Here is a 15,105-nt window from a genome sequence, read left to right on the forward strand (position 1 = left end):
GTCCCATATCATGGCTCTTGACATGAGACAGAAACTCCAGAAACTCTGGGTTTTTCTCTTATTAACAGGCTTGGAATTGGAGAGGGACTGAGCCAGAGTCCAACTTCAAAACCAGCTGGGGGCTCACCAAGGCCAGCTGGACTGTGACTGAAAAAGCAGGGAATCAAACCGGACGCTCTGAATATGGCGGACAATGAGGGCTGCTAAGAAGCCAAGGACAATGGCACTGGGTTTTGATCCTACTACATGTTCTGGCTTTGTGGGAGCCTAGCCAGTTTGGATGTTCACCTTCCTAGACCAGGATGGAGGGGGGAGGACTTTGGACTTTCCACAGGGCAGGGAACCCTGACTGCTCTTCAGACTTGAGAGGGAGAGGGAGAGGAGTGGGGGGACAGGGAGAGGAGTAGGGGGAGGGGAGAGGAGTGGGAGGCTGGGAGGAGGCGGAAATTTTTTTTTCTCAATAAAAAAAATTAAATAAAAAAACAAAAAAAACAGCTCTACGTATTTATAAAGAAATGTTTAATAAGACATATATATATATATATATATATATATATATATATAAAATTAATACTTACAAAAATGTGACCAACCATCAGTAATTAAATATTCAGGGTCCCTTAATTTCTTTGAAGATGAGTATTTTCCTATGGAGATAAGAAAAGAACCCTGCCCCCAACCTATCTGTATTTCTTACCATCAGTATGCTCACCATCCTTGTGAATGAATTGCTATTTATCTTTTCCAAGTTGCTTCTCTTCTTCAAACCGAACCTTTATTAATTTTGATGGTATCCACAATTTTTCCTCACCTGTGGAGATAAGAGCAAAACCCCTTCCCCAACACAGCACATCTCCTGGCTTCCATTGTGAGGTCAGCACATCCTTGAAATAAACTGGTTGATTTAGTTCAGCAGATTTTTCCATTATCCAATGTCTTTCTGCAGCCGTTGTTCCCTTCTCATTAGCGCTGAGAAAATTCAAGGTTAACAAAGCATTATGTAACCTATTTCTGGGGGTGTTTTCCAACCCTTTCTGTTTGTTCAACATATCCTTTATAGTTTGATTTGATCTTTCTATGACTGCTTGACCTGTAGGATTGTATGTTATACTTGTAACATGCTTGATATCAAAAAACCGTTTCATTTTCCTAGAGACATAACAGGACCATTATCTGTCTTTATTTGTGTAGGTATACCCATGATAGCCATGACTTCTAATAAATGAGTGATTACTGAATCAGCTTTTTCTGAACTTAAAGCAGTTGCCCACTGAAAGCCTGAATAAGTGTCAATGGTGTGATGAACATATTTTAATTTGCCAAATTCTGCAAAGTGGAACACATCCATCTGCCAGATTTCATTCCTTTGGGTGCCCTTTGGATTAGCCCCTGCAGGCAGTGGCATTTGGTTATAGAAAGAGCAAGTAGTGCATTTCTTTACAATCTCCTTAGGTTGTTGCCATGTAATTGAAAACTCTTTCTACAAACCTTTGCTATTAACATGATGTTTTTTATGAAATTCAGAGGCTTGTAGCACACTACCAATCAATAATTGATCAGTTTCTGCATTTCCTTGTGCTAGAGGACCTGGCATATTTTTTTATATTATTTTATTTCTTCAAAAAGTCTGTTCAAGGTATCCATGTTTGAATCGGATAACAAAATGTCGTCCGTGTAATGGTATACTATAGATTTGGGAAATTTCTTGTGTATTATTTGCAATGGTTGGTTCACAAAATATTGGCACAGGGAGGGGCTATTTAACATACCCTGGGGGAGGACAGTCCAGTGGTACCTCCTTGAAGGTTGAGAATTGTTATAAGTAGGCACTGTGAAGGCAAATTTTTCTCTATCTTCTTTTTGCAAAGGTATAGTGAAAAAACAATCTTTTAAATCAATAACTATGAGAGGCCATCCTTTTGGTAATAAAGAGGGCAAAGGAATTCCAGATTGCAGAGGGCCCATAGGTTGAATAACCTTGTTGATGGCCCTGAGATCTGTCACCATTCTCCATTTACCTGATTTTTTCTTAACCACAAATACAGGAGAATTCCAAGGGCTGGTAGATTCTTCTATATGTCCAGCATCTAATTGTTCTTGTACCAGCTGTTCTAAAGCCTGTAACTTTTCCTCAGCTAAAGGCCATTGCTTTGTCCATATTGGTTTCTCAGTCAACCATATTAGAGGCAAGGCTGTTGGTATCTCTGAAGGGACATCAATTGCTTGTTCTTGTACAGCCTGAATGGCTGGTTTTCACCGTTTGTAATATATTTTAATATTATTCTCAGAAATATAGGTTCTAGAAGTAGCAGGAATGTTAATTTTGTTATTCCATTGTTGTAATAGGTCACGACCCCATAAATTCATTGTGATATTGGCTACATATGGCCTTAATTTTCCTATTTTTCCCTCTGGCCCTATACATTCAACCCATCTCGTGCTCTGCCTTACTCGAGATAGGGTTCCAATTCCCAGGAGCTGAACATTTACAATCTGAAGAGGCCAATACAGATGCCAAGATTCTGGGGTAATGATACTTACATCAGCACCTGTGTCTAGCAGGCCAGTAATAAAAATGCCATTTACACACACTCTCAGTTTAGGTCTTTGAGCATTTATAGAAGTTTACCAAAACACACGTAACTTATCTTTCTGATCATTATTGCTTGTAACAGTAGGCAATGGGCTTCCTAATTGTCCTGATGAGGCACGTTCTCTGCAGAAACTGGAAATGACTGAACCATGTTTGCCATGGGGGCCTGTGAGGCCCCCCTCTCATGTTTCCCGACTGTATCAGGTTGCCTTGTCTATCTCTTGTAGACCTGCATTCATTCGTCCAATGTCTGCCTTTTCCACATCTTCTACATAAACCTGAAGGCTGAGTCCTCCTATTCCTGTTATTTCTAAAAGATGCATTATTATTATTATTATTTCGGAAAGATGCATTATTATTATTATTATTTCTTAAAATCCGTTGTCTACAATTCCTTTTCATATGACCCATTTTGCCACAATTAAAACATTTGGTATTCTGGTGTCTCCTTTTAACATTGGAAATTGCTTCTTCTACCCATGCTTCAGTGCCATAATCAAATGTATCAGCATTGAGTGTGTGCAAGACCCATTCTTCCAGGGCGCTGATCTGAGCTTTAAAGGGCCCCAAATCCTTTTGCATTCCACATTTGAATATTCATAAGCCAAAGACTCAATCATTATACGTCTTGCTTCTGGGTCAGATATACCTATTTGTACAGCCTTAGTTAATCTTTGTAAAAAGTCACTAAAGGGTTCTTTCTGACCCTGTTTAACTCTGACAAATGATTCCATTCTCTGTCCTGGGTCTTGTACCCTGTCCCAAGCCCTTAAGGCTGCTATAGTACACATGGAGAGTGTGTTTTCATCCAAATTAGCTTGTTCCTGAGGGTCGGAAAAGAGCCCTTCACCTAGAATTTTATCTAGGGAAATGTCAATTCCCTTCACTTTTTCCTGCTGTTCTAAGAGTCTAGCCTCTTGCCTGAATAAGCATTTCCATTTCAATTGCGGTCCACTCTCAAGTACCGCAGAGCTCAGCTGGAGCCAGTCCGAGGGGGTTGCTCTGCTTGTCGTGGCCCAAGTTCTTAGCATCTCTTTAACAAAAGAGGCTTGCATCCCAAAAGTCATGACAACCTGTTTTATTTCCTTGAGGTTATTCATACGGACAGGCTCCCATGTGTTCTCCTTGATGATCCTAGGGTTTTTGGAACCAATCACCTTCTCTGTTGTTATTACGGGAAAGGCAGGTAGAGCTGTAGGTAGAGCTTTGTGGAAATTGTCCCGGAGAGATTTACCCACAGATGTAGTTAAAATTTGCCTGTCTACCCTTTGCTCTTCTTCATCAGAATTTAGAAATTCCTCAATCTTTTCAATTCTATTCACCATTGCCTTCTGCAATGTCTGAATCTCCTGTCCAGAATTATGGTTCAAAGCCTTCATTGAGGATTCTAAAGTATGAAGTTTGTCCATTAGAGATAACATCTCATCTTTGGACACAATTTTTATGGCATAAACCATGCCTTCTTGTATTGACAATCTTTCCGTCAATCTGTCATAAGCTTTAGACAAAATCCGATTGTCACATTCAGCAGTTTTGCTTCTCTCAGTTAATGTTTCATTTCCTACAGAAAGGGACTGAAGCTTACTATCCAAATCAGCTGTTCCCTCTTCCATAGTAATGAATTTCTCCTTAACATCAGCCTGGAGAACTTCAAACTGATTCTTGAGAAGATTGTTGTAATTCTCAATTGTTTTTAAGCGTTCAATCTGTGCCTTAAGAATCCTGGATTCATCTCATAAATTCTTTATCATATTTCTATTATCAAACCATTTAGTGCCAATGAAAACCATGAATCCCAGAAGGATCCATAGATGTGGTGTGATAGACACCCCTTGTAAAATCTCCCACATGGTACAATTAAAAAAACTGTTAAATTCTTGAACAGTAACGTGTTCAGACATTTTATTTATTAAAGAAAAATTTTTTACCTGCAATGATCGGTTCCTGCCAGTGGTGGTCTCTGTGTTTTTGGAGCCTGTCCTGGAACTAGCTCTTGTAGACCAGGGTGGCCTCGAACTCACAGAGATCCGCCTGTCTCTGCCTCCCGAGTGCTGGGATTAAAGGCATGTACCACCACCGCCTGGCCGGCCTTGAACTCACAGAGATCTGCCTGCCTCTGCCTCCCAAGTGCTGGGATTAAATGTGTGCGCCACCATGGCCCAGCCATGTCACTTTGTATCAGACCAAATCTGCCACTGTGGCGGCTTTTGTTGCAAAACCACAGGTACTTGAGTTTCTGCTAATTCAGGCAGTGGGGTTCCGCTGCAAACTTAGCCAAGGCAGGCAGAATGGGCCTGTGTGGCCTAGTGTGTCTCGGACTCAGCACTGAGGCCTGAGTCACGAACTAAAAAACAGCACCCAGGAGGGTGCTGTGTTAGCTAGCAGGTTACCCGCTTGAGTTGGGGGCAAAATAGCCCCACGTTGGGCGCCAAAATGTAATGGCGTAAACGAATGCAGACAGATTGTAAAACTATATATCTATATATATATAGCTTTAATGTAGAGATAGACTTACAGAACCACCGTTCTCGCGGAGACCAGGAAAGCAGAAGCAGTTGCTGGGAGCACGCTCGCCAAATTTATAGGCAAACATTAGCCGAGGTGAACACGCCCCCTTAGGGGCGGGACTTATCCCTACACCTGTGTCTGTGGATGGGCTGGAGGGTGGCTTTATTTTGTGAGTTGATTGTTTTTCCTTGAGGAAAATGGCAATAGGAGTGTTACAAACAACTTCAGGAGCTATTGCAGTCCAACTGTACTCCAGACGGAATAGTACCCCATTGACTCTAGGAGGCCCGAAGGATTGTGTTTACATGATACAAATGACTAGACCATTCTGAGAAGTCACGAAGGATTGTGTTTACATGATACAAATGACTAGACCATTCTGAGGAGTCACGCTGTGCACTATACAGTGTTGGAAGAGGCTGTAAATTCCAGAACACTGTGCATTTCTTTCCTTGCTAACCACAAACAGTCTGATGCTTTACTACAAAGAACAAAACATTCTATTTTGATTAAATTGGAACTGTTCTTTGTACCACAGAGTCTCATAGAGGATTTTACTGCCTCTGCCTTTAATGTCTGCTTAATAAAAATCACACATTTAATTATTTAAAACAGCCAAGAACCAATAAGGGATTTGCTGACCCAGAGCTTAAGGCTTAAAAATCCAATTTGCCTTTCTTCATTGCTATCAGACCAAGCCCAGATAGAGGGTGCTGTAAATGAATGATGTTTTTTAGAGTGCTTTTGAAGAGTCAGGAGCCTTGCTTCACAGACATTCATCCACAGGTGAATAAAATGAATTTCATTCCTGATGTTATCACAAGTGTCATTTCCCCGAGTTTTCAGATCTCATCCATCTCCAGATTCATTACCTCTTTGAATTGTTAGTGTGGTAATGTATTGAGTTTTGGAAATTTCCAATGTGAGATTTATCCTTGGGCATACTGTGGATTAACCCATCTTCAGCTGCTGCACTAGCCTGGAAAGGCTTGCTGGAGAGGGAGCTAACTCATAAGGATATCTAGATTCTTGAAACAAACACACACTCCCTTCAAAACGCAATAATGTAATTGGTGGGGAAAAAAACTATCTAGTCAGACTTTCCCAAGCAGAGACTGAGAAATATGGAAAACCTCATTTTTTTGGAACTGATTTTTTTTTTTTGAGACAGGGTTTCTCTGTAGCTTTGGAGCCTGTCCTGGAACTAGCTCTTGTAGACCAGGCTGGACTCAAACTCATAGAGATCTGCCTGCCTCTGCCTCCAGAGTCCTGGGATTAAAAGCGTGCCTGTGCCACCACCATTGGGCTGGAATTAAATTTTTAATGCACACATTGGAACACACAAGTCTTTGTGCATGCTGATTACCTGTAATTTCCTTCAATATTATTTTTATGATTAAAACACTTTTTTTAATTTTCCTGAAATATAAACATTTTGCTATATGTAATTCTAAGGTGACTTTTTCTAAATTGGCACTTACCAGATTATTTCCCCTAATGTTAAAGGAATATTTATCTTGCCTGAATGACACCCCTAGTGATAGCTTAATGAACCTCTTCCTAAAGTATTAGCTGATGGAAATGATGCTTCATGGTATGTTATTTCAAAATGCTGAATTGTGATTTTTGTCCCTTAGAATTATCAGTAAGTTTCTGTCTCGAAAAACCAAAAAAAAAAAAGAATTATCAGTAAGTTCAGTTATTATGATATCCAAATAAATGCTAACCTATCTTCAGCCTATACTAAGGTAGTAATACTTCCTAGGAATTTGCATTCTTTGCCAGGTAATAGAGTTAACATGATGCCTGCCCAGGCAAAGCAGAATGCAGTGTAACCAGGCTTATTAATTACATTGCTATCATATATTCTGTTAAATTATTGTTTTTTTATTTTTACTTGTAGCCTATAATTACTTATGACTTTACTACCAGGACGTAGTGCGGGAGAATTGTCTGTATTCTGTCAATCATGTTTTAAATAAACGCCGATTGGGCAGGCAGGAAGTATAGACTGGAAACCAGACAGGAAGTAGAAATGATACAATGAGATACAGGAGAATTCTGGGAAGGAGGAAGTTGATTCCTCCCACTCCTGTGCAGACCCCTGAGGAAGCAGGATGTGACCTGCCAACTGAAAAAGGTATGGAGCCATATGGCAAAAATAGATCAGAATAATGGTTTAATATAAGCTACAAGAGCAAATAAGTAGTCTGAGCTAATGGACCAATCAGCTTTATAACTTATAGAGATCTCTGTGTAATTTTCTTTGGGGCTTGCTGGCTGTGGGGTATCGGGCAGGACAGAAACCCCCAACTAGCCAGCCTCCATGTTACACATGTCTTACCCTGGAGTCAAATAACACACAATATGTTCTACTTTAAAAGAATCCCTTTTGAAAATTCCACTTGGCTTTTCTGGTAGCCATTATTTGTGTATTCATTTGCTGTATTTAATTGGCTAATTCTATATAAGTAATTAGCATAATGTATTTCCCAGGCCATTGGCAGCAGCAACACACCAGGGAACTTGCTAGAAATGAAGATTATCCAGTTCTAGTTCAGATCTGCTCTATCTAATGTTCCTATGTCTTATTTCTACTAACTGGCTAAAAACATCAATTTTGGGATAATTAAAACATCTAATTTAATTTATTTCTTCTCTTATCCTTTTTGAATATACATATATATATAATAAAATAAACATTGACATATATGTTGAAATACACATTATAAGGCATGCATGCATTAAACTTTGTATATAGTGGTTATTTGATAGTTTCTGTTATCTCATTCCAATGACACTGGTTCCAGAAGCATCACATTGTGCTTCTTTTCCTCTTGACTTTTGGTCCAGTAGTTGTTGTACAATAAGTAACTGACTGTCTACCAAATCTTTTTTTAAGACCACAGACTCAATTTTGTCTCTGAAATATTTCTAAGTATACCTCTGTAATATTTTTCACTATAAGCTACATAATTCTCAGTAAGGACCAACTCAGCTTCCCACTTCTAGAATTTCTGGTGGGAATTCTTCAGAATATTTTCTTCTAGAATTATCTCACCCATCAGAAACGACTAAGGCACTGGAGGCAGGTTGTTTCATTTAGTATTCTGTTGCTGCGACGAAACATCAGGCCCAAAAGCTGCTTGAGGAAGAAACTTAATCTTAAGCTTCCACATCATTGAAGAAAGTCAAGGAAGGAACTCAAGGCAGGAAACTAGGGGCAGGAATGTTATTGTCTTAGAGAGAGAAAACAGCGAGCTGAGTGAGATAAGCTATCACCCCAAACTACCATGAACTGTAATAAGAAGGCTGTTCATTTCCCAGCTGCCCAGACTCCAGAAATAATCACACAGAAACTATATTATTTGCAATACTCTTGGCCAATACTTAAGTGTATTGCCAGGTAGTTCTTACATTTAGAATTAACCCACCTCCACTATTTTATATTTTACCAAGAGGCTCGTGGCCTACCAGCAAGGTTTCAGCTGGCAGCTCCTGTCTTTTTCCTCTGGCAGCTACATGACTTTTTACTGGCTCTGCCTACTATCTCTTTCTCTCTCTCTATATATATATATATATCTTCCAGTCTGGCTAAATTCTGTTAAGCCATTAGCTGAAAGCAGCTTCTTTATTAACCAATAAAAACAACATTATATACAGAAGGACTTCCCACACCAATGAACCAAGAAGTCAAGTTGTGGAAAAACAAACCCTGAAAAGCTGCTCAGAGTCTCGGGGGGACTTTTGAATGGTCTCATGGATTTGTAGGAATTGACAAAAACAAACAAACAAACAAACAAAAACCCAAATCCAGAAACTTAAAGTGAGTGCCTGAATAAATGAGTCAAAATCTAAGACAACAAGACTAGTCAGGAAAATCAGGCATGGACCCAAACCATCTTTCTTTGAAACAGTCCCAACTTATGTAAAAAGTCAAATAGAAAGAGTTAGTGAGGTGGTTGGGGAACAAATTAGAGATTTGGGCCATGTTACAGGACTGTTTATACAAATATGGAAACTCAGCCGGGCGGTGGTGGTGCACGCCTTTAATCCCAGCACTTGGGAGGCAGAGGCAGGTGGATCTTTGTGAGTTCGAGACCAGCCTAGTCTACAAGAGCTAGTTCCAGGACAGGCTCCAAAACCACAGAGAAACCCTGTCTCGAAAAACAAAACAAAACAAAACAAATATGGAAACTCACTGCTTACCCAATAGAGGGGGGACTGATACCTAAGCTTTCTGTGAGAGTGTATCTGGGCATTGTGTTAATAACCCATATTTGTTGTGTAACAATTCAGAAGAAACACCCCTATGGAGTAGATTTTTTGCTTGCAATCTGCTTTTATAAGAAAGGCAGAGTGTGCTCACAATCAATGTTCCCACTGGTAATCAGAAGCTATTCTGCAGTTGGAATTCAGAGATTAAAGAGAACAGACCAGGAGCCTGGGGGGAGAGCGCAGTTGGAAAAGTGCCCGTTTTTCAGACTTAAGGATCTGGGTTCAATCCCATTTCCCATGAAAAACTGCCATACACGGTGACATGCACTTGTCATCCCAGTGTTTGAGTGGCAGAGACAAGAGGATCTCCACTACTGTCCTGCCAGTCTAGCACACTAGCTGAGTTCCAGAATCTGAGGCCACTAATGAGAGACCCTATCTCAAATAAAGAATAGAAAAGAAAGGTCTACAAAAGAAGATATCTAGGATTATCCTCTGCTCTGACCTCCACATAGAACCCTCACCAAACACCATACACACACATACATGAACATGCATAGTCACACAAACACACATGCACACCCATACACACACACAGAGATTCTAATTCTTAACAAAAATTGGTAACAAATTCATTAAAATGATTTTTCTGAAAGATACCACTGGATAAAGTATAACCTACCCAAGCTTAATCTATGGGTTGTACTCTGAGTTTATCTCAAAGTGGACTTTGTCATTCATACTTATACTCATGTGTCATGAATGTTCCTTAGAATTGTGCTTTCTCTAAAGCTTGAATAAAATGTAATAATTCTCACTTTTAGTGACAATGTCTCATCTGTGAGCAGGGCCATGGTAGAAATGCAATACATATTAGGTGTTGGAAAGAAGGCGATCTAAAGTCAAGTGACTTAGATAAGAGGCCAGAAACAATTACCCATTAGGTTTTTAGTGGCCACAGACCACGAAGAGGTAATTGAACTAAACCAGATATAAAATAGGGATGTAGTCCTCTTACATGCTGCTAGAATTTTATTGGCTTGAATCTGTGCATTAAGAAATTTGTCAACTGGTATCTGGGCATGGTTTCCTCATCCCTTGTTTAATTTGCCTCTGAGAAGGAAAAAATATCCACCAATTCCCACGAATCCCTCTATCACTGCTTCTTTCTGCCCTGAGGCAGGCATACAACTGATGCTAATAAAAGCTCATTGCCTTGGGCTATAGAGTGTGTTTGTGTTATCATTCTCCTGTCCTGGCCCCCACACTCCTAATGTCTTCTCTCACAAGCAGAAAATACACAGTTTAGGAAACTTTGTTTAAAAACAAACAGCAGTCTCTAGTTCTCTCTGTTTTGCTCAGTCTGAAGACCTTGAATTTTGAAAGAGATATGACCAGTCCACAGGAGAACTTGGGATATGTGGTGGCCATCTGATGGAGGAAGGTCATTGGTTAAAAAATAAAGAAACTGCTTGGCCCTCCTAGGTTAAAACATAGGTGGGTAGAGTAAACAGAACAGAATGCTGTGAGGTAAGACGCCTCAGACAGAGGCCATGCTCCCCTCTCCCAGGCAGACGCGATTCAGCTCCGACCCAGGATGGATGTAGGCTAGAATCTTCCTGGTAAGTGCACCTTGGGGTGCTATACACATTATTAGAAATGGGCTAGTCCAGGTGCAAGAGTTAGCCGAGAAGAGGCTAGATATAATGGGCCAAGCAGTGTTTAAAAGAATACAGTTTGTGTGTTGTTATTTCGGGGCATAAGCTAGCCAGCGACCAGGAGCTGGGGCGGCAGGAATGCAACCCGGCTAGCCGTGCAGGAGCCGGGCGGGATGAAAAGCAGGCCTGCAGCTCCCACAATAGCCATCTTCTTATGTATTTAAAATAATTGTAAGGTCGGGCGATGGTGGCGCACGCCTTTAATCCTAGCACTCGGGAGGCAGAGACAGGTGGATCTCTGTGAGTTCGAGACCAGCCTGGTCTACAGAGCTAGTTCCAGGACAGGCTCCAAAGCCACAGAGAAACCCTGTCTCAAAAAAACCAAAATAAATAAATAAATAAATAAATAAATAAATAAATAATTGTATTCAGTGATATTATCCCCATCAGCTCCTTTTTCCTGGGGTGTAGTGTGGAGCTGCAGTGCCGCTTCCCTCTGCCTGGCTCCCACACGGCTAGCTTTACACCCGAAATAATTACATGGAAACTGTATTCTTTTAAACACTGCTTGGCCCATTAGCACTAGCCTTTTACTGGCTAAATCTCATATCTTGAATAACCCACTTCTAAGAATCTGTATAGCACCATGAGCTGGTGGCTTACCAGGGAGATTCTTAACCTGCTTCAGTCTCAGAGAGGAGAGGCATGGCATCTGTCTGACTCGGCTTCTTTCTCCCAGCATTCTGTTCTGTCTACTCCGCCTACCTAATTTTCTGTCCTATTAAAAAGCCAAGGCAGTCTCTTTATTTAACCAATGAAATCAACACAAAACAAAAGACTCTCCCACATCACTGGGGTGTATATTAGATGAGAGCTGGGGGTGGGCTCTTGTTATAGCTGTTGGGTGTTGATATCATTTGACACAACAGCAGGATTATCAGCCTTTGTCCATCATCTACACACTGGCTACTGTCAATAGGAAAGATATATTTGTCTAGGAGTTTAAGTTTTGGAGTGAATCATTACCATCGCCACAGACTGCTAAAGTATCCTTACTGTATCTCCCACTAGAAGCAAATCAGTACCAATCATGGATCTGAGAAAGCTAGTATTGATTTGCCTGCAGCAGAGGCTCCCATTTTTTGTACATGAGTCAATGGGATTGATACATTTTCTGAGGTATTTACTTTTGACCTTGCGAATTTTAAGGCCAATAACTTGCTTGCCTTTCAACTGTTCAGTCAGATACACAAATGATAAGGCATTCTCCACAAGGATTGGATGCTCAGTCCTTACCCGGATAAAATTTACTAAATATGTCTGGGCAGAGCAGAGCATAGATCAAGAATCTGGGTCACTGTTACCCAGTGTGGAAGAATAAACAGTGGTATTTTATACACTTGTTAGGTCTCAAACCTGATAAAAATGACTGAGGTACCAATAAACATATCATAGTGGACTGTGGCTGCCAGATTTTCCCTGCATCCCTCAGTCCCTACCTGTTCTAGGCTGGCATACCCTGCTCTCTTCTCTAACTTCTCTAGCCAATGGGCTACCCTTCCCAACTTCCCTTCCCTATATAACCCGATCATGTTGGTTGCCACGTCTTTTTCATCTAGCTTTGACCCTCCTGGCCTCTTCATCTGGCTTTCCCCTCTTTCTTTTCTTATTTTCTAATATGTCCCAGCCCAGTCTGGTCATGTCCACTCTGGAGTCTCCCAGATGTCCCTGACCCTGGCTTTGTTCTCCCCTTTGTTTAAAACAAACTTTCTCCTCCACCATACTTAGGAACAGTTATGTCCTTTCCTTTTTATTTAGTTCTATTGTTCAGTAATATACTGAAAATCTTATAAAGTTAGCAATTTTCTAATTTGCAGAGAATATCTGAAGTTACAAAGTTCTACTCATTATCTTAAGCTTTCCTCCCATACACTTTATCCCTATATGCCTTATATGGTTACAAGTACTTACCAGTGGCATAACAACTGAGCCAGTGGGCATCTGTTTAATGGGAAACCTAGGAAATTGCTGCTTTCATTTGACAGCTTATGTTCTGAATAATTATTTATGATTTTAAGCATTCATGTTATTATATCATCTTAGGTTTATTTGAGGCTTATTCCTGATCTATAAACTGAAGTTTAAGAGAAATTAGAGGAAGATGATAATTTTCCTTCAGAGCCAAGCAATACAAGCCTTCCTTCAGGGAAAAAAAAAGTTGTGGTCTCAGTGATGAATTGACGGAGAAGACTTTGAAAATTAGAGAAGAGGTTGAGCAAGAGGAACCAAAGATAAAATTTAAAACTTCATTTACTGCCTATGGAAGTCTATTCAAACTAAAAAGCTGAAATAAAATATTTGTTGGAGAAAATAAAAAGATGAGATATGTGATTAATTATTTTATATATCATTGCTTGAATTTACATATTGTTCTTGCTATGTGGCTGAGATTTTGCTTCCTGACAGCAGATATATTTAAATCATTAATACCATAAGGGAGATAGTTTGGCTATGTGACCAAAACACCAAAATGTTCTTCATTAATATGAAAGACAGATTTTTATCCAGGCTGTTAGCCTGTGTTCCTCTTGTCTCTGGGGCCATTTTAGCTGGCATCAAGCCCAAAATCAACTTTTTTAGCCAGTATTTCCAGCATGCTGGGACAAATTGTGCTTTCAGGTTAGGAAGATGTGGTAGTTTGAAAGAGAATGGCTAGCAAAGGGAGTGGCACTATTAGGAGATATGACTTTGTTGGAGTGGCTATGGGTTTGTTGGGGAATGTGTGTCACTGTGGGGTGGGCTTTGAGGTCTCTTATGCACAAGTTTGCTCAGCATGTCAAAGTTTTCTTTCTATTGCCTGTGGATCAAGATGTAGAGCTCTCCAGCTATCTCTACCTGCAGGCCACCAGGTCCTGCCATGATGATAATGGACTAAACTTTCCTTTATAAGAGTTGCCATAAGCTGAGTAGTGGCAGTGCATGCCTTTAATCCCAGAACCTGGGTAGAAGAGACAGGTGAATCTCTGTGAGTTTGAGGTCAGCCTGGTCTACAGAATGAGTTTCTGTATAGGTTCCAAAGCTACAGAGAAATCCTGTCTCAAAAAAACAAAAAACAAAACAACAACAAAAAGAGTTGCCAGGATTGTTATGACTCTTCACAGCAACAGAAACACTAACTAAGGCAGACATTGATGCTAGGAGTATTGCTGTGATAGGTCTGGTCATTCTTTTGTTTGGAGTAATTTGGGCTTTGGTACTTGGATCAGGATAGTAGGGAAATGCTTTAAATGTGGCTTAGTGGACCATACTAGTGTGAGCATGGGAAGCAGTGGTGCTGAGGATGATTTGAACTGGGAGGGCTTAGCTCAAGGGGTTTCAGTTTTAGTATGCAGCCTGAGATCATTCTTGTGATATTTTGGTAAACAATGTGGCTGCTGTTTTTCTTTTGTCCTAAAAGTTTGCCTGAGGCTAAATTGATGAGATTTGGACTAATTCCACTGACAGAAGAAATCTCAAAACAGCCACTCTCTTGTGTGGTTATTAGGGTTAACTCTAATGAAGATTTATAATGAAAAAGAGCAAACTGAGCAAGTAAAAGCACAAAATGTACAATTTGAGAATAAAAGGGACTCCAAAAAGTTGAAAGGAGGTGAATGCTGTGTTCAAGGAGATAAGCAGATGAAGAAATGGAATAAAAAGAATGGTGACCTTAGGACAAAACCCCACCCAGCTAAGCCTCCAATTTGTGAAAAGGAATTTAAGAACAGTTTAGGTTCATATGTGATGATGGTGTACGTGGAGTCTGCTCATTTGTTTCCAGGCCACCAGACCCAAATAATCACACAAAAACTAGATTAATTAAAACACTGTTTGGCTGATGTCTCAGGCATATTTATAGCCATTTCTTACACCTTAAGTTAATTTATTTCTATTATTTTATATTTTACGATGAGACTTATGGTTTGTTACCTCTTGCTTCTTGGGCACCTACATGGTGTCTGCATCCTTTGGCAGCTACATGGTGTCCTTCTGATTCCATCCACTCTGTCTCTCTCTATCTCTGTTCTGATTTCCCACCTGGCTTTACACTGTTAAGCCATTGGCCCAAGCAGCTTTATTCATCACCCA

The sequence above is a fragment of the Microtus oregoni genome, unplaced genomic scaffold (genome assembly GCF_018167655.1).
Source record: "Microtus oregoni isolate MIOR12 unplaced genomic scaffold, Mior012 000031F_ref0000149, whole genome shotgun sequence".
NCBI classification, from domain to species: domain Eukaryota; kingdom Metazoa; phylum Chordata; class Mammalia; order Rodentia; family Cricetidae; genus Microtus; species Microtus oregoni.